The following is a 24,909-nucleotide window of genomic DNA, read 5'->3' as shown; positions in this document are numbered from 1 at the left end:
TATAAAGGAGTTCATTCTGATTCCATCTATATGAAGTTCAAAACCAGGCAAAATCAATCTGTGGTAATCGAAGTCCTAATATGGGTTCCCTCTGGAGGGGGACAGCTGGGAGGGGACATAAGGGATTTCCCCATCTGGGATCCTGGAAATAACCCCACCTCAGTCTGGGCGGTGGTTATTACTACCTAGAAGCCAAAGATTTTACACTTAACTGCAAGTTACACCCCAATAAAAAAATTAAAGAAAAAAATTACAAAGCCTATATTTTTAATGAGGAGAAGGGTTTTCTAAAAGACATCAATATAATATCCCAAGTAAATTAATAGAAATGCAAAACAAGTACAAACAGAATCACCACAATTGCTCTTAGAGTTTTATTTTTTGAGAAAAATGGTTATTTATGTCCAAACTAAAGACGAAATGTGGTTGAAAGTGAAGAAATGAGGAAGTGAGGCGGCCCTTGCAATATACTAAAACCTAGAAAAGCTATAAAGCCACTGTCACCAAAAGAGTGTGGTGTGAGCCCGGACCAGAAGTAGAGATGAGGAAAACACTAGAAAGAAACACATCCAAGTGCATCTGGGAACGTAGTTAATGGCAAAGGCAGAGTGGCAATTCGGTGGCAGCAAGGTGGGCATCATTCATTTGATGTTGTCAACTGGATGAGAAATTCTTGTGACATCTCTGTCGTAAAGTGAGACTAACCCCTCTCCTGCACTGCTGCTCCTCTCGGACTGTCAGCCCCCAGCCCACCCCATCCCCAGACCGCGCTAGTGACCCCACCACCCCTTCCCTGAGCCGAGAGAAGCAGAAAGGCCCCCTCGCTTTGACCTTGCGTCTAGATACCTGCCTCCCTCGGTACCCGCATTCATTCATCCAGCACAAATTTTACTGAGCAACTACGAGGTGCCACGTGCTCTTCTAAGGGCCGGATGTACGTTGAACTAAAGGGACAGAATTCCTGACTCCATGGTCCGCCTCGGTCTGTCCGCCCATTCAAAACCCAACCTTCCTTCTGTGATCAGGCTCACACCCTCTTTCTTCTGTGGTTTTCCACATCCTGACCATCACTGCTAGATCATTCCCTTCAGCAAATCGCAGGCTCAGGGATCTCCCACTTTAAGAACCAAAACTCTCCTTTGAGTCACAGCCCCCTCCATTCTCTTCACTCCTTCACGGAGAAAAATAGATGTAAATATATGGCTATCAAAAAGTTTTCTGCACGTTTGCTTCTACATGTTCTGTTCCCTGCTGCCTGTCTGCGTTCATCTCACGACATTCCCTGTCCCCACCACTCTAGGGAAACTGTTCTTGCCAAGACAACCCATGATCCCCGTGACAGACGGACATTTTTCAGTGCTCCTCCTGCCCCTCCACCTAGCAGCAAGTGACAAGGCTGAGGGCAGCCTCCTCCTAGAGACGCTCTCCTCTCCTGCTGTGGTGACACCCCAACGCATGGTTTTCCTCCTGCTTCTGCTCGCTTCCCAGCTCCTCTCTTCTTCTGGTTCTGGGTCCTCCCCTGTGCAACCCACTTTCTCCCCAGGAGACTCAACGTGCTCCCTGGGCACACAGCCCACATCTCCAGCCCTGGTGCTCCTCGAACTCAACACTCAGATACCCGCTTCCTGCTGGACAGCTGCCCTTGGTCATCTGATGGGCACTGTACACTTAACCTTCCCCGCAGAACTCTTTGTGGGCTATTTTCCCCCAAAGCATATGTTTCTCAGTCTCCCCAGCTCAATAAATCACATCACTGCTTACCCAGCGAGCAGTGAGCTTGTGCCCAAACCCAAGGGCATATCTTGATTCCTCTTTTTCCTAACATCGAGTCAAAACCAAGTCCTGCTAGTCAGTGTTACCTCCAAACTCACTGTTAATCTCCATCCCCACCCCCTCCACCGTCACCCCGCACCGGGCTGGTGGATGAAACTTCCAACCTCACCCTTCTTCCCTTCCTTCAGTGTCCTCAGAGGTGCTGGAGGGAGGCTTTGAACAGGAGTCAAGGCACCTCGATTCAACTTCCTTACCCCCCAAAACACATACCCAGAGTCTTGTACTTAATATAAAATCCAAACTCCTGCCTATGACTAGCTCTCACGACCTCCCTGCCCCCACACTTTGCTCCCCAGACACACTTCTCTTTTTTAGCTTCTCTCCTGCCTCAGGGCCTTTGGACTTGAGTTACCTCTGCCTAGAAAGCTCTTCCCCTAAGATTCTCCCAGGGCTTTTCCTCATCCTTTCTGTCTCGGTGCAGAAGGCACCTGCTCTGTGCACCCTGTTTAAAACAGCTCCCAACCACCCTGCTAGACTATTACAGCATTCTGGTTATCCGCCCCCAGCAACTACCTTGACCTGGAATTATCTTACCCATTCCCATGTTTTCTTATTTCCTTTCTGTCTTCCTCCACCGTGACATAATCCCTTGAGGTTTGGAGCCCCCTGCACCTTACTCAAGTTTGTATCCCCAGCGCCTCGGACCAAGCCTACCTTATAGGAGGTGCTCAGCTAATATTAGTCAAAAGAAGGAATGAAAAAACAAATGAATAACTAAAGTGATGGAAAAATGAAACGCAAATTATTTTTTCCTATGCAGAAGAGAGAAATTAGAGAGTGTTGGAGGACGGTTGGTGTTAAGAGAGACTCTAAACTTTCCCATGAGATATCGCTGTGTTACTTGTTTCATTAAGCAAGTACTTCATGAATCATGAAATGCTAATAAAGCCACTGCAGAAGAAAAGGTTCCAGGCTGACAGAGAGAGGGAGAGCCAGGTTCAGGCTGCCAGGGCCAAAGTCCACCAGGGCATCGAATACCACCTGTAAATACATGGCTGGGAGAAGGAATTCTGGACCAGAGCCAACTGTCAGAGCCCCACATCGGAAACAGAACAGCAAAGCACTGTTTCACCTAGTGTGACAGGATAAACCTCACTCCTGTTCCCAGGTTTTGTAAAGAAAAACAAAACAACACAGTGAAAGAAGACAAGGTGGTAGGAGATGAACCCCTGAAAACTGGACCCAAAATGATGATGAGTCAGGATTTGTTAGTTGTCCCAGCGAAGGGTTTTCAGTAAAACCCAGTCTGGGCTCTGGAGAGTGTTGCACGTTAGCATGTCCACCCCCGACCCTGCCCTCGTGGCCTCGTCCCTTGTGTGAGGAGAGGCAGGGAGCAGGAAGTTGCAAAGAAGGGAAAGTAGCGGTTATGAGTCCAAGGTGAGGCCCACGTCCCCTTGCCCCTCTCCAGGCAGTGTCGTCTTTTCTCTGCTTCCCAGGGCTTCCCGGTGGGTGAAGTTGGTTCCTTCCCAAGAGAGCCCCTCCTTTCCTCCTGGCCTCTCCCTGGGTCTTCTCCAGCACAGCTCGGGCCACTCACCCTCCCTCTGAGCCAGAAGTTGAAGAACAGAAGCCATGTTCACCTACAGACAGTGCTCCTCTTTTTTCTACCTCTTCGGATCTTTTCTATCAAGGTGAGTTTTGTTTCCACTTTTAACACCTCAAGGCCTGTGGACAGAGTTTTACCAACCTGTGCTTCTGGCTGCAGCAACAGAGAGGTGACATCAGCCCAGCCTCGCTGGCCCCTGGCCCCTTCAAAACCCGGTGTCAGCAAAAGTCCAATTTTGAGGGAATCCAGGAGAAGAGACAGGCCTGGCTTAGCACCAAATTCTATGCTTCATGGTTCTAAATTCTTTAAACTCCACACCCCAAGATGGCATGGTTTTCCCTTGTTATAATCTGTCTGGTCTGCTAAAACAAACTACCATTGACTGGATGGCTTATAAACAACATAAATTTATTTCTCACAGTTCTGGAAGCTGGAAGTCTGAGCTCAAGGGGCCAGCGTTGTTGGGTGAGACCCTCTTCTGGGTTGGAGAAAGCTGACTTCTCGTATCCCCACGTGGCAGAGAGTAGAGGGTAAGCAAGCTCTCTGGTGATTCTTTCAAGGGCACTAACCCTCATGACCTCATTTAATCTTAATTACCTCCCAAAGACTCAGTCTCCTAAAACTATAACATAGGGGGCAGGGGTGGTAGTAGGGTTTCAATGTACAAATTTTAGAGAAACAAACATTCAGTCTATAACCTCCTTCAAGATCACCAAGAGCTCCCAGGACCCTGACAACTCGGTGGCTTGAGCCTCGCCCCCTCTCCGCTGAAGTGCTGGGGAGGGGAGTGGGCAGGCAGGGTGTGAGGCTTGGGAGCCAAGGGGAAGTTTGTATCGCAGCTGCTGTGGCCACACAGGCCCAAGGTAAATGCCAAGAATTCCAGGGGTCCCCTAACCTACCCAGGTACCCTCTGACTCACCTGCTACTTAACTGCAGATAAAAAGGACAGAGGAAGGAGCACTTAGATCCCTAATGGACTCCCAAGGCTGATTTTCATAAGGCTGTGATTCGTGAATGTCCACTTCCTAGTTCAGAAAGATGAGGGAGGGTAGGACCCAGGAATGAACCAGGCGAAGGAGAAGAGGAAGGCACTGCAGACAAGGAGAGCAGAGCAAAGATAGGGAAGCAACTGGAAGCAGGGAGCAGGAGGGGTGTGGTCAGCACTCAGCTCACTGATGCTGCTAGTAGGCGACCTTAGGGCCAAGAGGGGTGGGATGGGGCTGAGCTGGCAGCGAAGCCAGGACACAGAGGACTTTTTTTTTTAATGTGGGGAAATATACATAACATAAAATTTACCATTTTTAAGTGGACAAATCAGTGGTCTTAAATACATCCTGGTAGTTGTGCAACCAACACCACCAACCACCTCTACAATGTCTTCATCTTCCCAAACTGAAACTCTGTACTCGTTAAACACTAACTCTCCATACCCCCTTCCCCTCCAGTGGCAAAATGTTACCTGTTTACAAAATATGTCAGTTTCTACTTCATGGCTGCAAGTCTTAATTTACAATAACAAATTCTGTCCTGCTTTTTTTTTTCATTTGAAAGGACCTTAGGATTGCAAAGTTAGCTGCCCAATTTCATTCAGCCACCATGCAAAAAAAAAAAAAAAAAAAAATGATAGTCCCAACACTGCAAATTTTGGAGGCTCGAGCTAGTTTATAGCAGTGTTGACTCTTTAAGCCTGAAATTTTTGGCTTATTCTCTTAAGAAAAACAAATCTGTTTGGGGTCTAACTTTGCTAGACTGGGCTCCAGAAGTACAGTGAACAAGAACCACAAATTCAAAATGTGACAGCTATAATGTCTTCTGTTGCTCATACAAATAGAAGACTCTGGGATTTTTCAAGCTGCATAGATTCAAGCCAGTTGTTTGTTACATGGAATTGAAAAAAGAAAAATCCTGACCCAAGTGACACTACTTAGTCCAAATGACCAAAGACTATTTTATAACAAATTTTAACTTTTGAGAGATGGTTAACATCAATACTATGTATATTTTATATGTCAAATGAAGAGCTCAAGAGTATGTAAAACAGGATTATGTATTACTACCTCTAAGAATATCATGTACCAGATGAACCCCAAGTTCAAATACTGCTGTATTTCAGGTGGAAGCAGTCTTACATACAAAGACAATCTAGATTCTCTGCTCTGCTGTGGGTATATATCTTAAAGAAATTTGAGGGATTACTGGGGGAAAAAATCTTGGTCCATTAAAAATTAATAGGAAAGGTCAATTTGTGGGATTTTAAACGTTTGCTTTAAAAAAAAAAACCACAAAACACAACACCCAGAACACATCACTTTCTGTACAAAGAAACATAGCAGACTTCTGGATGATCATATTTGATCACACTATATGATTTAGAATGAAACTATGTCTGTGGTTTAAAGTTTACTCATTTCTTTAAGAGCATTAATTCATGAAGTAAAGTTCATACTTAGTTCAGCTACATTTAAGGCACAAGATCTCATTTCTAAACCCGTGACACCAGTTTTCCTTTAGTGTAACAACAGTGCTCAGTGTTTAGTAGCAATTATATTTTTGAAAGGTTAACAACTTGTAGAGCAAAATATTTTAACCATATTTATTTTCTCCTTTTTACTCACTATGTACCAGTTACAATATTCACAGAAAGTTTAATCTCCTACAGGGTGGTCCTTCTCACTCTCCCATCCCACACTTTGCTCAAAGGACTTTCCTCCCACCTCATTTCTAGCCTGGTTGGGGGAAATGTGGGGGGTCGGGATTTCAGAAAAGGTATCTGCGCATTTTGCATAGGATTCTAGCTTTCAAGTTAAGTATAAAGGTAGAGAGAAGACAAAAAATCCTAGTTCAAAGCACATTACAGTGCCCCCTAAATTAGTTACAGGAGAGATAGTATCTATCAAGAACCTCGAGAAGGTGGGGCAATCTAAGGGACCTCTCTGCAATTTGATAGATCTGTAACTGACTCTCACCTTACAAAAGTCACCGTCAACTAGTCATGCAAACAACAGTGACAACAAATAGTGAATACATCTTCTGATGACAACTGCCTTTTTTTTTTTTTAAACAATACCTCTCTGAAAGTCCCCAGCTCTATAGAGTTATGCTTTGTGTTAACTTACTCTTGAGTTTTTAGAGGAAATGGTCATAGGAGGTAGCTTAGTGAAAAAATACTAGTTGTGAAAATTGAGGCAAATGAGTTGACAGCTTCCTGAAAATAGCAACTGAAACCACTTGTCAAAATAAATACTGGATGATACAGCACTAGCCCAAATCTGAAATCTAGAAATTAAGACAGTGATCCTATGAAACAAATTTTGGAATAGATGTAAGATTTCTTGAGGCCCAAGAACGGAGCAGTTTCACCAGTTCCTGCCACAGCAGGAGTTGCTGAATACATTAACACAGTGAAAGAGAAAACGGGCTAGGGGTCAGGGGTGGATGTTGCCAGAAGTAAGTGGATCTGACTTGAAGCAACCACTAGGAAACAAACCACAGACTGATGTCAAATGGACCCCCCAAAATTGAATGCTGTGAACAAAATGACAACCAAACAACATAAAGTGGAGAGCGGGGGGACAGTTAAGGCATGTAAGCATTTTTTCAATCAACGTGATTTTGACCTATTTAAATATTTCACACGAGTTTTTAAAGAGGGTTTCAAAGCATGTGGGAAACGTGCAAATTGTTTGAAAACCCTGCACTGCAAATTCAGTTTGCAAGTGTCATTCAGATGTTAAGCCGCTTCCCTCTGCTGAGACTGTTCACGGTGTCAGTACTCCTCTCTTACACTCGCGGTGACCCAGAGGTCACAAACAAGTGGTCTGGACGGAAGGGGCGTGGCATTTGCATCGCTGGAAAACAACCCCGGCTCTCGCTTTCCAGATTTATGACATTAGAGAACCGTGTTTGCATCTTCCACATGCGATCATTCTCCTCCTTGGCATAGTCACAGAATCCCCCGAATCTTACAGTATTTCAGTGAAGGTAAGAACATAAATATATGTCCTGCGCTGCATTTATCGCACAAGATCTCGTTTTCAAAACAGCAGCCCCGATTTCCTGCAGTGTGACAGCGCTCAGTTTTAGCAACAATCCTTTTCTTGAAGTCTTGGAGTCTTAGTGCTGTTCAAATCTGTCCGTGCATTCCCTAATTTTCCTTTGACTCCTGATTCTTTGAAAACCTGCCTTCCGAGGGCACAGCCAGGCTCTTGCTGCCGCTCCATCCTCCCTCCAGCCGCACGGTCGCTGGCCTGGGTGCGGTGCCGGGTACCCAGTGCGCTGCTGCTCCGGCCGCTGCCCGAAGGGGGCGATGGCGAGTCAGGGGCGCGGACCGCGAGGAGGGTGGCAGGGCGGGTCCCTGGGGTGCGAGGGGCGGAGGTGGGCTTCCGCCGCTCTCCCATGAGCCCGGGCTGCAGCCGGCCCCCTACGCCGCCGCCCTCCCGGCGCCCCGTGACACTACCATCGCCAAGCGGGTAGAGCCAAGCTCGCGCCTCGAGAGACTCGGCCAACAGCGCAGCAGCGCCGCGCACCGGAAATCTCTGAATATTGCGTAAGTCCTTGTATTTTAGTTACCGTGGGAGACCCAACATTAGCTTCAGTTTTGTTAAAAATGCTGTTAGGACTAGTCTTGCTTGTTGAAAATCCATACCAATAGAGTGGTCTACTGAGAATCTCCCTGATTCTGGGTGTGTGATTGACGAACAGAAAATGAAAGAATGGCGATTAGGATAATGAAAGCTTGAAAATACACGGGTGTCTTCTGTTTAAAAAAAAAAAAAAAGGAGGCCTTGGGGAATCGGCGGAGGGGGGCAGGCACGCTCGTGGATTCTGCGGGGCGCCGATCAGGGTAAGCTTTCAGAAAGCGAATCTGGCAAAGGGATCCATGCATTTTGTTTAGATGTGCACCCACATGTTTGGGTCAGAAGGGGCTAGTTATGCTGCAGGGGCAATCAGTCCTCGAAATCTCAATGGCTTAAATCAATGAAAAGTCTTTTTCTTGCTTAAGTTCACCGGCACGGTAAAGGGTAGGGGACAGTCTATCCTGTAGTCCTCGCCAGCCTCCGCGATGCAGGCTGATGCCACCGAGCCTCCACCTAATCACTCAGCAACCTGGCAGAGACAATGCACATTACTCTCCAGCTCTTAAAGTTTCTGCCTGGATGGAACTGATGTGTCACTTTTGCTCGCATTTCGTTGACCAAAGCAAACCACACACTCATGTTTAACCTCAAAGGTGTGGGAAAGTGGAACCTCACCACGGACCGGAAGAAGGATAATGGGAATGTTCTAAAGTAGCCCTGATGGCCATCACGTCATCGTATCACCGTGCTTAGCCATCTTCTTTGTGAAGATCTGAGCCAGTAAATAAGACAAGGAAAGGGAAAGCGATACGATCATTAGAAAGAGGCTACATTTGTCTTATTTCTAGGTTATCTTTCTTTTTTTTTTAATTTAAGTATAATCAGTTTATAATGTGTCTACTTCTGGTGTACGGCATAATATTTTAGTCATACATATATATACATGCATTTGTTTTCGTATTTTTTTCCATTATAGGTTACTACATCTAGGTTATTTTTCTATCCTAGTTCCATGTAAAAGGACAGAGGGCCACAACCTGGCAGAAGTTGGCATCGCTGTCCCAGCTTAGCACAGGTATGAGTCGGCATAGCACAGAGCATGCGCCTACCTGATGTGGTCCTTACACGCCTTACCTACCAGCCACCTCCTGGCCAATAAAACGGCAAAAAGCTTCCAGAGAGAGGTGAGAACTGAGGGAAAGAGACTTAAGACAAAGTACTAATGGTCTCACAGTTCTGATATATTTTTCAAAGACCTGCCTACTCTCACCCATCTGCCTCCACCACCACTACCACCGCCATCTCTCTTGCCCTCTCACACACATACACCAAAAAATGCCATTGTGAAGCTTCAGAACACCAGGAATAAAAATAAAATCTTAAAAGCTACCAGTTAGAAGTGATGTATTGCCTAGAAAGTAACAAGAATCAGACTGGCATAGGGCTTCTTGCTTGTAAGTTGTTTGTTTGCTATTTATGAATTTTTGTGGTCACTGTGAGGTTGTATTTTATCTCCAGTTCGCCGAAATGGATCAGTGGTTTGAAAGAGGTTCTTCAAAGGTAAAGTAATGATGAAAATGGCAGAACCATCCTCAGAAGAACACGGTAAGCATAATGAACAAACAGTTCTCAAGTGAATCTATGAGATATGAAACTGCATATTCTAGGATAGGTTCTTGGGTGATGATTTTACACATGTAGCCAAAAATGAAAACTGTGAGTGTAAGTTGAGTGAAAAATATTTGCAAATTTCATTCACTGGACCAGCCGTCCGTTGCTCCTAGTCCTCCATATGTTACCATTAAAATTAAAACTTTGATAAATAGCAGTCTGGAGCCATAAAAAAGGGCTCCATTATCTTCCCCTAAAGTGACCAATCCAGTTTTTCAAGAACAAATACAAAATAATGCTTTCTAATGTACAATTAATTTTCCTTGTTGCTAAAAGTGCAGGAGACCAAAGCTACAGAGGCATGGTTCTAAGCTGCTGCTCTCTTTAAAAAATGCACATAAAAATCAGTCACACAATCACCAAGAAGGCTGTAAACCAGCTGCAAAAATAGTGATAAAGACTCTGCTTGCAGAGAGCCAAAGGGACCAATGACAAAACTCCTTTATCAGATAACACTGTTGGACATTACACAACCTCAAGAATACACAAAGTAGAAAAGCAATTAGGGCATACACATACTAGCGGATACTTCCCTTTTCAGCAAGCCAAACCTGCCCACGTGTGGGATATGAAGCAAGCCCTTGGCATATACAGGGTTCAAATGTGAAGGAAAAATGCTGCCTGGCTTGTCATTTTGTTGGTGGTGCCAAAATAATGATAAGAGGCTTCTCAATTATAGATTATTTACTTTGTGAGTCATGTGCTAGAAATGGTATTTTGGGATGGGTGCCAGAGTTGAAGCAGCCACGGCTGTCGTAAGCAAGGGTTCTGCTCTGTGAATAAAAAGAGTTTGCTTTTTTACATGCTGCCTTATTCACAGAAAAGAGTTAATGGTCAACAAAATGCATCTGATTCAGGATTAAAGGGAGAAAAAACAAAAACAAAAATCGAATCCTGGTAAAGGTAAATGCATATCTTTTTAGCAAGCGGTGAGAGAAAAAAAAAAAGCAGGTAGTATACAGATCAGTGTGCGCTCAGTCAGGGACGACAGAAACCTAAATCCAAATGGATTAAATAATAAATGGAACTAATTATATCGTTTGTGATGCCAGAGTGCTGGCTCCATTTCACTGCATGTGCCTTGGCTCTGTCCTCCTCCTTGGCGTCTTTTCTGACTGTCCCCCCCCCGCCCCCCACTGTGATAGAAAATGGTTATGGCAGCACCAAGTCCCTCACGTTCACCCCAACACTCAGACCAGCAAAGAGTAGCTGTGGTCCCCCAGTTCCCAGAAGTCCTGAGACTCACACTGATTGGACAGGCTTAGGTCACATGTCCATTTCTGAACCAATCACAGTGTGGCTGGGGGTGGAACCCACTGATTGCTCCATCCCCGGCCTAAAGGCAAAAAGCTCGCAAAGAACAGCAGGGAGGGCAGGAGGGCGATCTTACTAGTATGAAATTATTCTTAACGTTTAAAATACTGTTTCATCTTGTAATTTAAAATCATTGATGACACTCTGCCTTTTTTTTATGTAAATTGGTGATCCGTGGTGTGAAAACTTGGAGGAACATGCCTTAAGAGGATGCTTCAAGGACCTAATACCTAATGAATATGCTTTGCAATTCTACGTTCTCCTAAATAGCAAATGCTTGAATGACTATTACAAATTCATACCCCCAATAAAACTCTCCTTCATCCATTCCCCTCATAGGAAATGGAGTCAGTAAGTGGCAGGGAGAGAGCTGGAAGCGTCAGGCCAGAGTTTATGCTGTGCCATTGTTCTGACCTCTATGCTGACCGGGCACCAGCACCACAAAGCTTGCAGGCTGCCCTCATCGAAGCAGCACCTCTCTCTCCCTCATCCTCTCTGTTTCTGCTTTTCCTTCTGCAATTCCTTCGTTCCTTCCCTCATCAGTCTGGCTTCTCTTTTTGCACAAGGGCTATCATGCCTGTCCCAAAATGCCCCCCAGTCCCAGGACTCCCTGACCTTCCAGGTCCAGCAGCCAAAGCTAACCTAGGAGAAGCACTGTCTCTTAAGTCTAAGTCTACAGAAGAGAGAATCTGATGGTTCAGCTTGCTTCGGGTTTCCAGTTAGCCATGGAAGCCTCCTCCACAGGGTGGGGGAGGAGGGAAGACTGCAGCAAAGGGGACACTGGCTCTGTAAGTACTTCAACGCATGTCTACAGATCCTTTGAAAAGCATTCTGGCATCCTCCTCTAAGTGTACCTTTTGAAGGCAGTTTGTAGGGCTATGCTGCCCAGTTAGTGAAGGGCAGCACTCAGGTGGACCACGTGGAATCAGGATAAGCTCCCTATAGACTAGAAAAAACTCCGTTCCCTGATGACACGAGGAGAGAGCTAGCCTGATGCAGATCCAGAGCTGGCTGCACCTCTGGATCTGACTAAAGTCTGGGTGACTGCCAGGCTGATTTATCCAGGAGCTGGAGAAAAGCACCTGGTGTAGCTTAGACCAAGCCTCCTAGCACCTCACCTGAGCTGTATTTGTTCCCCTGCCAGATCTGTTGTGTCTTTATTGGCTCTCCTAGTGACTTCCTCTGTCATTGGAAGTTACTCATTACTTTTGCTGTCTGAAGCTGGAACATGCATGAGGCACTGAGATGGGGAAAACCCCTGGGCCTTGGGTTGAGACCATCGTCTCCCTGACCCCCAACCCTAGACCTAAGCTCTTGGCCCCAAACCCTGATCAGCAATAGTTGCCATCACAAAACCAGCTTCCTAACCTTTTAACATGATCTCCAGACATTAAACTAGATACCTGTACAGACTACAAGCCCATTTTTCCCTTGTGGTATTTATGTCTCTCTCCTTGCATAAGAAGAAAGTAGCCAATGATAATGGGAAAACCATGGCCTTTGGGGTCAGCAAGACCTGAATTTGAGCCCTGGACTCACCTCATAGGAGCAATGAGATCTCACTCAGGAGGCTTGCCTTATGAGACTGATTCTTGACTGGGAAATTTGTAATGAATTTCTCATGACAATCAAACTAAACAACCTAATATCAAATGGCTGAAACAATTGAATGTCAAATGTTAGCCCCTTTGCTGGGCAGGGATGAAAGCAAAACTGATTATGAGTACCTAATCCACACTCTTTCTCTTAACATCTTATCAATTCAACACCTATTGAACACCTGCCATATACACTGGAAGGTGATAAGGGAATCCAGCATGAACCCCAAACTCCAGAAATTCACAGTCCTGTGTCTCTGCCCTCACATATAAATTTACCATCAAAGGGAAATGGTGGGATCATGAGCTTCCCAACTTCCCAGAGGTCTGTAAAACTTTGTAAATGCCAATCACAAGTAATAGTCCCATTTTCTTCTCTCTGGAAATGTCTCAACAGCAGGATTCTCCAAAGGACTCTGTTTTTCTCTCTTCTCTTTATCTCTTACATCCTCACTCACTTGATTCCCAACCCCTGAAAGAGACTGAACAGGGGTCACCACTGCCCCAGTAGAAAGTAGAGGAACAGTGCAACAGAGACTAGCAGCTGTGATTCAGGACCACGAACAGCTCCACGCGGGCTCCACCTGGTCCAGACAGGTGAGTCCTAATCGCCCAGGGCCTCACTGCGCCCATACAAGAGCCCGTCTGATGGCAGAATCTCCTTGCCCCTCATAGATTTGGCTCCTGTTGCTCGAGTACGTGGATCTACACCAGCGCTTGTGCTGTGAATTATGACAACCCTCCTCTCGGGGGCTGGAAGATGGCTCTGAAAACCAAAAATACTCAGAACTACTTTCCATTTGGACCTATGCATGGGGAAAGGTGAGCTCCAACTGTCAGCTTCTGGGCTAAGCAAATGTAAAGGGATGGGGCATTTGTGGATTTGCCTAAGAGCAACTCCTAAGCCAAGCCAAGCCAAATCACAGTGCTTTTCTGCTTTAAGCCTCCCATTCACGTTAGTCAGTGACTTTCAGGTGCAGAAGTTCATGGAGGAATGCCCCAGGAAGGGACACCCAGAGCCGAGCCCAGTGCAGAGCTGAGCCTTTTCTACTGGCCTGTCTGAAGCACCCAGGAGGTGAGATTTCCCTCCCTGAGACTCCGCCTTTAGAGCGATGCCTCTCATAGCAGAACTCCTTGACTAACACATTCCTTCCTCTTCCTACCCCTTCACTGCAGGCCTTGAAAAACACAAAGTCTGGGCCACTCCACTCTCTCCCTCTGTCCTCCGTTCCTTCTGTCTCAAGCCTCAGATCTCACCTCTCTGTCTTTGCCTCCAAAATCTGCTTCACCATCCTGGATTCTTAAACTCCAGTACCTTAGGCTAGCAATGTGAACTCAGCTTTGATTCCTACCTGTCCTTCCACCCCTGTTAAATCTGCTAGTGAAAACTTTTAATCCTTCCTATAGAAAAGTCTCTAAATCAATTATCCATCCAGTGTTTTCTTAACCAAAATCTATGTAGACTGAAAAACAGAGTTTTAAATGATTGTACAGACTGGCAGTTGAGGTGACCACGTGCATTCAGTTCATACTCCTCTGGAGACTCTACCAAGACGATCATAAAACACAAAAAGGAGGAAAAACATAATTAAGAAAAGAAATCGTAGAGAAGAAAATAACCTGAAAGACTGGAAATAGATGGAGAAGAGAAAAACTGACAGTGCTTAGAGTGTGCATGGAGGGAAATCCAGCCAATTTCTGTTTTGTCCCCAAGGACTGCTCACAAAACGAGGACAGGGTCCAGGCTCACTGTTCGAAGTCTTGGATCTTGGGTGGGTTGTCCCCTGTTTATGAAAAGAAGAACTGGAAGCTGGGGTGGGAGGCAAGGAGGGAAATAGAAACCTTGTGACCAGGGGCTGTGCCAACCTCCCACTGCTCTGTAATTAGATCAGTCATCGCCCGGTGTAACAACAGAACAGTAACCACCTGAGCTACTGCTGTGACGAGGGATCAAGATTAGGGATCAAAGACCCAGCAACTGAAAGATGCTGTCAGAGAGGGCAATCAGGAGGGAGAGAAGTGGGGGAAAAGGCAGAGAAACAGAAACAAAACAGCTTCCTCTCAAAATAAGTCTGCAGACCCAAATTCCCAAAACCTACAAAGAAATCTAGACTGCTGAGAAAGGAAGCCAACGAAATCAGCACATGAAGTCACTACAGATTAAGTAATCTCATAGAATAATATGACAATGGCTTTGAAGAAGTGTATGGGGAAAATTCAAAGACCTGGATGCCTGCACTGACTTAAGGCTGGGAGACACTGCAGAGAGGTTTCCTCGGGGATTCCTGGGATGGGGGTTACTGATAGATGCCCCCCTTGAACTGGCACACACTGTGTGCGACTCCTCTGCCTTTCACCACTTGCCAAACTCCTGCCTTTGAGGATATTCCAACAGGTTGACCAAGGAAGATGACTGAGGCATCCCTGCAGCCAGAGGAAGGAAGACTGAGATAAAGAATTAGAACACATGCTGAAAGATGTCCATGTCCTAATCTCAGAACCTATGAATATGTTACCTTATATAGTAGAAGGGATTTCGCAGATGTGATTAAGCTGAGGATATTAAGGTGGGAGATTAGCCTAGATTATCCAGGTGGACCCAATAAAATCACAAAGGTCCTTACAAGAGGGAGGCAAGAGGGTCAGAGTCAGAAAAAGGAGATGTGGTAACAGCACCAGAAGTTACAGTGATATGCTTTGAGGATGGAGGAAGGGGCTGTGAGCCAAGGAAAGCAGATGACCTTGAGAATCTGGAAAAGGCAAGGAAATAGATTCTCCCTTTAGAGCCTCCAGAAGGAACCAGCCTTTCTGACACCTTGATTTTGCCCCAGTGAAACTGATTTTGGACTTCTGACCTCCAGGACCGGTAAGATAGCAAATTCATGTTGTTTTAACCCACTAAATCCACGGTAATCTGCTATCATAGTAATAGGGAACTCATATACCTAGCAAAATAGAACTGCTTGATTTTAAAAATGATATCTAAAATCCAAATGGATCTCCTTTTTTAAATTACACACACTTACAAAACTTCTTGGAGCATAAAACACGATTTTCAACTAAAAAATTTGTCAGGCAAATTGAAGATTATTGATACCTAATTAGCAACCTGAAGATGACATGCAGGAAATATCTCAAAAATATGAAGAAAGATCATCACCCAAAAATATAATTTATGAGGGAAAAGAGACTTGGTGAACAAAACCGAGAGATCTGATGGACAAATAATAGCTGTTCCAGATGGAGACAAATGTGAACAGATGGGGAAGAAGTCATCATTAAATCCTAGAAGAAATTTTTCTTGAGCGGGGGAAGATACACCTACCAACTGATTTAGAGGCTCACTGAGTTCTATTTGGGTTGAGAAAGTCACACGTGAGGGTACATCCCGGTGAAATGCATGATCTTAAAGGAAAAAGAGAAAACTTCCCAGGCTTCCAGGCAGAAAGAGCAACTTGAAAAGAGTCTATCTTATAGGATGCAGTTTATTTTTTGGGTTAGAAACTGATATACGGTGCCTTCTCTCTCCTCACCAGAAAAAATGCGTCCAGGAATTAAGGGATAGAAGTAGGATTGGGTCCTCTCTCTCGTACACCTCATAACCTGCTTGCAGAATTTTTGCTTCCCATCCCGACAGCTCTGAGCTCTGTGGGTTTGGAGGCTGTGGTTCCCAAGAGAGATGTGCTTCCACCAGAGGATACAACTAGAGTTGTATTAAATTAAATTCCACTCAACTGGAAGTGGGAGCTACTACCAGCCATTTTGGTCTTCCTGCCATTAAACCAAGAAAGGGTTCCATGTGGCCCCAAGGCTAATTGATCTTGATTACGAGGAGGAATTGGTTTGCTGCTACACAGTGGAGTCAGGAAGAGTGAGATCTGAAACCTAGAGGATGTCCCGGGATGCCCCTTAATACTTCACGTCCAATCATAAAAATTAATGGAAAATGACAGCAATCAAAAGGTCATGACCACTGAGAATTCAGAGACTTCAAGAATGAAGACTTAGGTCATTCCATCAGCTAAAGAACCCTAAACAGTTGAAAGCAAAGGATGTGCAGAATGAGCAATAGAAGAAGGAATTACAAATGTCAACTACAGCCTCATGACCTGTTACAGAAACAAAGACCATCAATTGTGAATATTTTCTTCCTTGCTTGCTCTATGGTGTGTATGTGTATTTTTTCTTCTTCCCCTTTTCTATTACTATTTTACATAACTTTTGTTGGAGGTTAACTTTCCAATTTCATATTTAGGTAACAGGGTATTCAGATGGTACTGTGACTTGATTTGAGGGGTTATTAACATTACCCAGAGATGAGGGTAACATGCCTGTTGGGACTTTGCATCTTCTCATTTGGGGGAGAGACTGAGAATGTATTTTTTGGCATGAAGGATTGTTGCACCAGGCTAACTGGAAACCTAGAGTTGTTTTCTTGTTGTGTGAAAGTCAAATGCATGTATAATGGTAACTGTGAATGCTGAGAAGCCAACAAGGTGGACCATGCCCTTCTGAAGCTGTTGTCTCTCAGCTCTAAGCCCACCCTTCTACACTCTGCATTGTGATACTGGAGATGGGACTCCAATCCACATTTCAGCTTGGCCAGCAGGTGCCATGTTAGGTTCCATCAGCAGGGGACGCTAGGGGAATAATAGGAGGCCAGGGGAGGAAGATAGGACTGGCTACTTTCCATCTGCTTCCTATTTGATTCCTGTAAGAATCACCTAGCTGTTCATCCTGCAACAGCAGCTGAGTCCAGTTTGAAGTCTTTACAGAACCAGCGTGATCACACCCCACATGTACACCCCAGAGACATCAGCACAAGCCAGCCTGTGCCCCCTCAGAAGTCTGGTTTCCAACCCTGTGGGGCCCCTCCTCCAAGCTGAAGGGACACCTGCACCAGCCTGACAGTACCGCCTCATTAGAGGTCTGAGATTCACCTTTCTGAGACCCCTCCTCTAAGTCACTAAATTTTAGTAATTCCAACTTCATCCCTTTGTTTCCCCAACCCCTAGGAATGGTTCTAGCTGCATCCTGCCTGCAAATCTCAGAATGATCCTTTTACCCTTTCAGTTACCTAGTTAATGCCTTTGTACCTAGTTAACAATTCTTTCGACTAAATTCTCTCTGCTCAAATAACCGGTGTGTTTTTTATTTCCTGAGTAGTCCCTGACTGATAGACTGCTCATTCAATGTATTTAATGGTTATAGGACTATTCATGTTTCTATGTCTTCTTGAGTCAATGTTAGTAAGTTATATTTTTCTAGGAATTTGTCCAGTATAAAATTTCAAATATGTTGGTATAAATTTGTTCATCATACCCCATTATTATTTTATAGATATCTGCAACATGTGGAATTTCATCCTCCTTTATTCATTCTTGATGTTATATTTTCTGTACCTTCCTGCTTTCTCTTGATCAATCTCAGCAGTTTACCAAGTTCATTGGTATCTTTAAAGACTTAATTGTTTTCTTTGTTCATCTGCTCTACTGTATGTTGATTTTCTCTTGCATCAATTTCCCACCCTTTATTATTTTTTCCTCCCCTTTCTTTGGGTTTGTTTTGCTGCATTTTTTCTAACTTCTTTAGATGGAGGGTAAATCATAAATTTGTAGTCTTTCTTATTTTCCAAAGTATGAAATTAAGGCTTTAAATTTCCTTCTAAATACTATTTTAACTGAATGCCACAAGTTTTAATATGTGATATTTTCAGTATTATCTTTCAGTTTAATGTTAAAATTCATCTTTGACTAATGGATTATATAAACATGAGAATCTAATTTCTAAATATACTAATAATTTATTCTCTATTATAATTTATACAATATAATCATAGAAGATGATCTGTATAATTTTAATCTTTGATATTTGTTGAGACTTGCTTTGTAGCATAACATATGGTCAGTTTTCACTAATGTTCCATGGGAGCCTGAAGTAAATGTATATTCTCTAATTCTTTTTCAAAAAAAAAATCTATAAATGAGCATTCAATTATACTCGTTAACTGTATTTCAAATCTACCCTCTTACAGGGTTTTGTACACACACACAGTGGTGGTGGATTGGTCAAACTCTTGTTGCTGTTCTGTCCATTTTTGCTTTATTCATTTTTAAGGGAGTGTTATAAGATGCAAATAAGTTTCAAATTGCTTTATCTTCTCAGTGAGTTAAATATTTTATTATTATGTAGGTACCTTCTCTATCCTTAGCAATTGCTTTTCTTTCAAGAATATTTTCTCTGATGTTAATTTAATTAAAAATAGCTTTATTTTGTGCACTTCTTTATCTTTTTATTTTCAAGTTTTCTATACCCTCTTAATTTGACTATATCTCTTAGATAGCTAGAAGGGAAGGTGGTTAATCCATTTTGAAAATCTCTGTGTTTATCTGGTGTGTTTAGTCCATTTACATCTGTGATTGTTATTATATTTGAACTTATTTCTATAATCTTCTTCTTTTTCCTCGTTGCATTTTCTTTTTGATGCTTCTTTATTATTTTTTCTTGGCTTTTTTTTTTTAACCGATTGAGCTTTCCTTTGTTTGTTTTTCCTATTCTTGTTTTCTATTTCTATTTGTATTTCCTACTTCCTATATTCTCTGGAATTTATATATTCAATTTCTTTTCTTTTTAGTGATAATCTGTGAATTTTACCATGCATATATGATTACCAAAGTCTAAAATTAAGCGATATCTTATTCTGCCCTCTCCTGAATAATTCAAGAAACAGAACACTTTAACACCAATTTACCCCTCTTTGATTATATGTTATTGTTATTCAATGTTGTATTTTGAGTCAAAACTTTATTATTCACCTTAAAGAACCAACTTTGAGCTTTGTAGATTTTTTTTATCATTTGTCTGTTTTCTTTTTTAACTTTCCCCTCACTCTCATCTTTTTTCTTCCTTTTACATATCTCAGGTTAAATTTGCTTTTTTTTTTTAATTCTTAAAGCAGAAACTTAGATTATTGATTTTAAACCATTTTTCCTTTTCCAATATATATATAGCATTTAAAGCTATACATTTCCTCTAAGCATTGCTTTTGCTACACCCACAAATGTTGATTAAAAAACTAAAAGGAAAACAGAAAAAATACACAATTAGAATTAGAGATTTTATTATTCCATTCCCAAAAATTGATAGAACAAGTAGACTGAAAAACAATCAGTACATATATAGATTTGAACAATGCTATCAACCAATTTAATTGATGTTTATAGAACACTATATTCCAAAACTAAAATATACAATTTTGCAAGTGCACATGGAACATTAACCAAATTAGACATATGCTGGCATACAAATAATGACTGTATGGTTTTTCTCCTTTTATCTGTTAATGTGATGAATTACATTACTTGATTTTCCAATGCATTCCTGGGACAAATCCAAGTTGGTCATGATGTAGTATCTTTCGTATGTATTGTTGGATTCAATCTGCTGACAATTTGTTTATGAAAAAGATTGGCCTATATTTCCCTTTCTTCAACAGTTTTTGGCTTAGGTACCAAGCCAACTTCATAAAAAATGAGTTGGGGGCATTGGTATTTCTCCTGCTCTCTGGAAGAGCTTGTGTTAGATTGAAATTATTCAGTCTTAAAATGTTTGGTGAAACCCCCCGTTTCTTGTGTTTCTTTTTAAAGTCTGGTTCTGATATTTCTTTGATATCAAGATTTTTGATCACCAATTCAATTTTTAAGTAGTTACAACATGGTTCATATTTTTTATTTCTTTTGAAGTCAAATTGTATTACTTGTAAGTGTAGAAAATTATGCACACTTGATTTAAATTTTCAAAATTTGATGTTATTTTAAATTATTGGCCAAAAAATGCTCTTAATATCCTCTTATTATATTTTTAATTTATTCTTCACCTGAAGTCATATTTCCTTTCAATTCCTTTCAGTGGTTTATGGCTGCCACCTCTCTGTTTCCTAGTTAGACTGGCAAGAGGTTTGCCCATTTTATTCATCAGTCTTTTCTAGGAAATTTGAATTTTATCTTATATATTATTTTATATATAATATTTCTAATAAATTTGGATATTAAAGAACTTGGCTTCATTAGTCACATCTACTTTATAGATGTTTTCTGTTTCATTTATTTCTATTCTTTTACATTTCCTACTTTCTTTGAGTTTATTCAGCTGTTCTGTTGCTAATTTCTTGTGTTGAATGTTTGGCTTATTGATTTTCAGCCCTTTGAATCTCACAGAAGCCTCCCATATGTTCTGATATGTGGAATTTTCATTATCCTTTTCTAAGCATGTTCTAAAATGTGTTACTTCTTTTTATTCATGAATTATTTAAAGAGGGCTTTTTATTTCTATTTTTTATTCTTCTTGAAGTACATGGTGGTCAGAAAATATTATTTGTTCAATCGAGCTTTTCTGACATTAACCAAACATTGCTTTTTGATGAGCTAAATGGTCAATTTGCATAAATGTTCCAAGAATGTCGTATCTCCAGTTACTTGGTGAAATGTTCTAGAAATTCCCTGAAGTGACACCTGTAATTCCGTAATTCTCATTTCTCTATCCTCATAAAGCTTTGTGGGGGACGGGGGCTGCTTGATCCATCTGAGTTACTGAGTGAGGTGTGTTAGACATGGGAGAAAAGAAGACAAAAGGACCAGCTAAACTCACGACAAGGAAGCAGACAAATCCAGACGGCAGAACGTTCTGCGGGACAATAGTTTAGTCCCATCAGTTCACATTAAGAAAATAGGAACTGTTCTAAATTTAAAAAGATTTATGGGTGTAAGCAGATTGGGCCGTGCATCCTAATTTAGAAAACCAACTATAGAGGGTATTTTAGGGATAATTGATTTGAGGCTCTCTAAAGCCTGCCCCCCCCCACTCTTGCCCAGGTCCAAGGGCATCCAGGTGTCCTGCCTTTCCAGATGGCCAGTGCTTTGGTCATGCCAGAGGAAGGCTGACATCATCATCAACCTATTCCAATGATAATACAAGCTCCAGTTGCTATGATAACAAAAGGCAGTCCCCAGCACCCAGAAGAGTGTTTGGCAAATGGTAGAAACTTAAAAATACTGTTTTGAGTCATTTATCAGTGGACTTTAGAAACAGACTGTGTGGCTGGTCTTGCTGGGACGGCTCCCTCTAACGTCTCTGATGATGGAGGAGCCTCTCCCCTCCCCTAGCCCTCCTTCCGTCATCCCACAAAACCCAGAGCACGTCTGTCACCACCCTCACAGCTCCCTCAGCGGTCTGTTTATGGGTCTGCCTCCTCTGCTGCACAGCTAGTGCCTCACGCATGAGCAGGGACTCTGTCTGACTTGCCTGGGTCTCCCCAGCATCTAGCCTGGCTTCTTGAACAAACCTAGGAACCAGTGGACCACAGAATCCCAGCCTCTGTCTTGGCACAGCCTCCACGGGCTGTATTAGCAAAATTCTGTGCCCAACTCCCTTCACTTCCTCCGTCTCCCTTCAGAAAGGGACACCCTAGTCTGTCCCTTTTCACCTTTCCAGAGTGAAAAACACATCATGTACCAGCCTGGCCCTGGCAGATGGGAAGGGGCAGACGCAGAGGACTCTCGTGTCCAATCTATTGCTGCGTCTGTCCAAACAGGGCAATTTCAGGTTTGGAAATTCCCCAGCTGAAGACAGGCAAAGCCTCCACCCTGGCCAGTTATCCCAGGCGGCAAACAGTGAGGACAGCCTCATTTTGGGGTATGAGGCTCTGGTACGGATACTGGGCTTGGCCATGTGACAGGTATTAGCAAATGGGGTGTTTGTGGCCACCTTGAAAAAAAAAGGTATGAAATAGGCTTTTGCAGTGGGACTCGCCTACTTGTGCTTCTGTCATTGCCAAGGGAATAATGCTCTGTGGCTGGTATGTCGGTCCAAGGAAGAGGAGGGTCACATGGAGCAAAATTAGACCCAGCCTACTGCTTGAGGCCAATTCAAATCTGGATCAGCAACTCCTAGCTGACCCTCAAAAGCATGAGCAAGTTGTTTTAACCAACCCACAGGTAAATGGACCAGTAAGTTGAGGTGTATCCATACAAATGAAATGGAATAATACTCAGCATTAAAGAGGATAAACACAACACAGATGAATCTCAAAATAATTACGCTGAATGAAAGAAGCCAAATAAGAGTTTTACGTAAACCCCTAAAACACACACTGATCTGTAGTGACACAACGCAGCTCGGAATTGCCTGGGATTTGGGGGAGGTGAGGGTGGACTGGCGGGAGGGAGCACTTTGGAGGTGATGGGAATGTTCACTATCTTGACTGTGGTGATGGCTTTACAGGTTTACACAAATGTCGGAACTCACTGATTGTACACTTGAGACATATATAGTTTATTCTAGGTCAATTATATCTCAATAAAGCTGTTTTTTAAAAAAGAATAAATGAGTATTGTTTTAAACCACTGAGCCCTGGGGTGTTTTGTTGGATTAGGAAAGCTTGCTGTTATGCCCCTCTTATTTATGTTTTGATAAAGCGCTTTCCCACTGTCTCTTCAGACTGAGAAGCAAGAGCCATTTCCCAAAATGTAAAGGTCCACTCATTAGGGCTAACACAAAACAAGTATGCCTCCTGGGGAAGACGTCTGAATAGCGGACATCAGACCCATGTGATGTGTATGTGTCTGAGTGTGGAATCAGGACGGGGCAGTCAAAGTCCTGAGAGGGGAAAATTATATGAATAATTATGCAAGTTGAGTGATCCCACCAGGATTTTCTTTTTTTTTTTTTTTTTCAAAAAGCAAGGTCCCAGGTGAGAGCATGGGCTCTGAATCCCAGATCATCCTTTAACTGCCCACGTGACCCTGAACAAATGACCCAGTCTCTCTGTACTTCAGTTCCTTTATTTGTAAAACGAGAAAATGAATAGTACCTTCCTCAAGAGTTGTTAGAGTTGAATGAATTAATAAATGAAAGGCACGTGGAACTCTTCCTGGCACAGAATAGGCCTTCAATAAATGTTAGCTACTAATATCATGAAACTCAAAGGACTTTAGATATTTTGTATTTTAAGAGGCAAAATAATACAAAATCCAATCGATGTGGAAATGATGTAAGGTCGGAGTTACAGATTTCCATGAACAGAGGAAAGAATTAGGTTATGATACGACTCAACCCCAAGAATATGGACCAAAGGCTCTGAGATGACCCCACACGGGAGGTCTTGAGATAAATGCCTCTGAATGGTCCATGAGGGTCACAGGCAATCCTGGCCTATAGGTCTTGGATCATATGTGCATTCTAACGGCTGAGAAGGTATCCTTAAAAATTGCTTCAAATGACTGAATGGTTCCCCTAGTGAGTAAGTACATTTTACTCCCAGGAAGATTTAAATTAAGTAAAAAAAGGAAAAAGAACAAAAACTGAAGTGTTAATATTTTTATGTGAATGTGTTTTTGCTAATTTATAGCCTTATAATGTTGAAGAGAACTTGGTTTATTAGAATAATAGATTGCCTTGTGATTCCAATTTAAATGTGTAATTGAGTAATTGATCTGCACTTAAGATTTTATGTAGTACTGGGACAGCTCATTGAACTTCAAAGTCACCATATTTTTAAGCTAAATGTGTTAGGTTTGTAAGAATTGCTTAATTATTTGAGGTTTTTCAGCCAATTATACTTAGGAAGTTAAGTAAATATATGTGATGGATAATGCAATATGAAATGTTTAAAGGACTTAAAGTTTGTAAATGAGATCAAAATTAATCAAATCCTTCTTAAGTACTCATGGGCACCTCCTCAAGGTGAAGGTCTGTTCTCAACAGCAGGGCTGCCCACATGGATGAAAGTCCACCTTACAAATCGGGGTCGTACACATAATACTAGAAATACTCTCTGACAGCCCTGGAGGAACGGTGATGAACTTAGGGACCGGCCGGCTGGCCAGGCAGGGGGGCCTCTACCAGCATGATTGCTCCTAAATTTACATAATCAGGCTGACACATTCTTGTGTCCTCTGGCTGTGGCCTACCTGATCGCCTGAGAACTCCACGCCCCTGGGAATCCCTCCCAGTGATGCCTGGGAGGCCCAGGTGTGTCCCCAACACTGTAGGCACACTCCCCTCCCACAGTATCCGAGCTGCTTAGCTGGTCACAGCAGCTTTCTCTGCAGGATGTGTATTTTCGAGGCAGAGCTCAGTGAGTCCATCAGAAGTATTGTTTCTAATTTAACCCCCAGAAGTTTATCTTTCAAAACTGGTCCAGAACTGCTGTCACAGTAAGATTTTGCTCTTAATTAATTATCACTTACCCTTGAGGCCCCAGGAAAGGAGACAGGAGGAAAAGGCAAAGGTAATGTGACCCAGTGAGAGGTTCTCCTTCTCCAGCCAAGTTGGCTGGCCCTAGGGTGACACAGCTCCCCACTGGGGGCAGGAGCAG

The 24,909-nt window shown here is 42.9% G+C and overlaps 1 long non-coding RNA gene across 8 annotated transcripts; it reads left to right on the top strand.

Annotated features, from left to right (window-relative positions):
* The first annotated feature begins 7,364 nt into the window (after window positions 1-7,364).
* Window positions 7,365-20,595, top strand: LOC106728593. Of its 8 annotated transcripts, none has more exons than XR_004324336.1 (6): window positions 7,365-7,922; window positions 8,962-9,028; window positions 9,472-9,558; window positions 13,016-13,133; window positions 13,212-13,358; window positions 13,511-20,595. It is a non-coding gene; the product is annotated as an uncharacterized LOC106728593 (long non-coding RNA). The 8 variants fall into 8 exon arrangements; XR_004324335.1 differs by having other exon boundaries at window positions 12,934-13,133; XR_004324333.1 differs by having other exon boundaries at window positions 8,962-9,137.
* The last annotated feature ends 4,314 nt before the right edge of the window (window positions 20,596-24,909 follow it).

The sequence above is a fragment of the Camelus ferus genome, chromosome 12 (assembly GCF_009834535.1).
Source record: "Camelus ferus isolate YT-003-E chromosome 12, BCGSAC_Cfer_1.0, whole genome shotgun sequence".
Lineage (NCBI taxonomy): Eukaryota > Metazoa > Chordata > Mammalia > Artiodactyla > Camelidae > Camelus > Camelus ferus.
Note: the sequence above shows the minus strand (reverse complement) of the source record. Positions and strands in the feature narration are given on the sequence as shown.